This window comes from Penaeus monodon, chromosome 4 (genome assembly GCF_015228065.2).
Source record: "Penaeus monodon isolate SGIC_2016 chromosome 4, NSTDA_Pmon_1, whole genome shotgun sequence".
Taxonomy (NCBI): Eukaryota; Metazoa; Arthropoda; class Malacostraca; order Decapoda; family Penaeidae; genus Penaeus; species Penaeus monodon.
Window position 1 is genome coordinate 6,320,922 of NC_051389.1, and position 2,899 is coordinate 6,323,820.

The window sequence follows — 2,899 nt, forward strand, 5'->3', positions numbered from 1 at the left end:
ACACACAATCATTTTTTTATTGTTGAGAGGAAGGTAATGAAGAACGAAAACTAAATCATGGTATTGAAACAAAGAAAGGAATGAAAAGATATAAAAACGTAAATTATTCTGAAAAAAGGGGGAGAAAAACCAACCGAAAAGATCAGGGAAAAACGAAAAGGTATGGAAAATTGATACATTTAGTAAGATGGAAGAGAGAAAAACATTACCTTTATATTGTGGTGATAAACGTGTCGATTAAAAAAAGTGATGGATGGTGATGTATGTGTAGGTGGGGAAAAAAAGTGATAAGGTGTTATCTTTTGTGTGTTGTGTGTGTGTGTGTGTGTGTGTGTGTGTGTGTGTGTGTGTGTGTGTGTGTGTGTGTGTGTGTGTGTGTGTGTGTGTGTGTGTGTGTGTGTGTGTCGTGGGTGTGTGTGTGAACATATCAAGCACAATCGGTACTTAAAACGCCCATGAAACGTAACTAAAATCACAAAGAATCGGGCAAAAATTGTCAAGAAAATAATGAAGACGAATAAAAGAGAGAGAGAGAAAAAAAAAGGAAAAAGAAAACATGAAAGGTTCCTTGATCTTTAAAGGAACGATTGAACTTACAGAAAAGATTTTGCGTTGGTCAAGATTTTAAAAGAATAGAATTAAAAAGTTAAGAATTTAATGTTTTATAGATTTTACGAAAATGGATAGCAAGGAAAGACATTGTAGAGTTTGATATGTCGGAAAACTATGGATTGTAATAATAGTGTAATAATAATTGCATATCAATTACCATATAAATTATTTCTTAGAGTATGATAGTAAAGATATTCCGAAAAAAAAGTTTGTGGGATGTAATAAATAGCTTAAAATGGGATACGTCAAAAAGTAAATAATTGATAAATAAAAGGTGAAATAAAAGTATAGTAATAAAACAAAAAAAAACGAAAGATCATAATCTGTGTGAATATTTTGTATTTCTTATTTATTTATTTATATTTTGTAGGAACATACGAAAAAAAAAAAATAAAAATAATAAAACAGAAAAAACGGAAAAAAATCGAAATTGGTGACATCAGAAACACTATAAGAAACGGGATTAATAGAACATATAAATTTATTTTTTTCCCCTTCGATATAAACGCATAAAAAAAGAAAAGAAAAGAAAGGAAAAAGAAAGAAAGAAAGAAAAAAAATATATAATAAAAAGAAATCGAGAGATCAATGGAAAACTTGAAATATGAAATACTTACTTAGAGAGAAATAAAGAAATACTTATGATTTAAAGGTGAAACTTTGGGGAAAATGATTTAAATACAGTTCCCGGGTATTTATTTATTTATTCTATTAAGACTAAGGTATAACAAAATTTATGAATGAGATAAATAAGAGACCGAACGAAGGGAATAAAGAAATAAAGGGAATAATAATAATAATAAAAAAAAAGAATAAAACATTAATAACATTTATAGTGAAAGGTTGAATAATGAAAGTAATAAGGAAAGAAAAAAGAAAAAAGTGTGAAAGATAGAGCAAAGAAATCAAAGAAACGTAGAATAAAAAAGTTAAAACAAGGGAAAGGAAAAATAATTACGAACGGTAGGAAAAAGAAAAAGAGAAATGGGTATTAAAGGTAAAAAAAATAAGAATAGGGAAAGAGAAGAAGAAAAGAGGAGAACGAAGTGTGGAAGGGAGAGAAAGGTAGAGAGGAATAAGCATTAAAAGTATGAGAGGTAAAGTAAGAGACGGGAATAAAAGATAAAAACAGTTAAATAAGATAAAATAAGAAAACACGAAATAAGTATGAAATGTATAGTGAAGAAAAAGTGTGGAAGGTTAAATATGATAAAAAAGAGAAGAAAAAAAAAGATAGGGAAAGGGAATGAGATGAAAGGTAGAATAAGAGAAAGTGAAAATAATTACGAAACGTAGGGTAAAGAAAAGGTACATTAAAATAAGGAATAATGGAATAATCACAATAAAGTAGGATATAAAAGGGAGATAAATATGAAAAGGTATGAGGAATGAAAATAATAATAAAAAAGGAGGAATCAATGAATTAGATAACAGAGAAAGCAAGAAGGATAATAAGAAAGTAAGTAGTATGAGAGGCAGATAAAAGAATGAATGAAGAAAGTATGAGAGGCAGAAAAAAAGAGAAATGTGCATGGAAGACAGAAGATAAAGAGGAAGAAGTGAGTAAGGGAGAATAAGGAAAATATGAATAAGAAAATGCCCGAAACGGGAAAAATAGATAATAAAGGAATAAGAGATAAAAGGTAAACTAAGAAGGGTAAAACGAGAGAGAAAAAAAAGTGAAAATAAATAAATGTAAAAAAAACAACCAAAATACTTGAAAGGGAAAATAAAAATGAAGTTTGTGTGTCTGAAGTGAGTACGTGTGATGCAACTTAAGCAATAGTCAACGCTAATTGATAAACGGCGGTAAATAAATGTAAAAACTACAGCGTCAAGTAAAATATTGGAGGCTTGAGTGTAAAGTAATTAAGGCTAAGGTAAATGTAATGGTAAATTTTGGAGGGTAAAGTGATTAAGATCCAAAGGGTGATTAATGATAGGACTGATATGTTACGAAATAAAACGTAAAATAGATAGGTAGATAGATTGGGTAAGTAATATGAAGTGTAAATAAGAGAGACAGACCGAATGATGTATAAAGGAATATAAATAAGCGTGGAAGAAGGTAAATACGATGTAAATTCAAGAAATGTAGAATCATGAAGGGTATAATATTGATAAGGTAATTATTTTAATGAAAGGTCTTACAAAAAAAACTAGGTGAAAGGCTGAATGAAAAGTATAGATGACACTTTGGGAAAATAAGAAGTAAAAAATTAAATGTTGATTGAAAAAAAGAGAGAAAAAAATAATTTAGGGAATTGAAAGGTAAAGCGAAAGTTAT

The 2,899-nt window shown here is 28.7% G+C and overlaps 1 long non-coding RNA gene across 1 annotated transcript in view; it reads left to right on the top strand.

Annotated features, from left to right (window-relative positions):
* The window catches only part of LOC119569487, a 1,978-nt gene extending 97 nt beyond the window's left edge, over window positions 1-1,881 (top strand). The window contains exons 1-2 of the long non-coding RNA XR_005228265.1: window positions 1-1,709; window positions 1,745-1,881. The exon at window positions 1-1,709 is cut by the window's left edge and continues 97 nt beyond it. This is a non-coding gene — a long non-coding RNA (uncharacterized LOC119569487). The remainder of the gene's footprint in view (window positions 1,710-1,744) is intronic.
* Window positions 1,882-2,899: the final 1,018 nt, after the last annotated feature.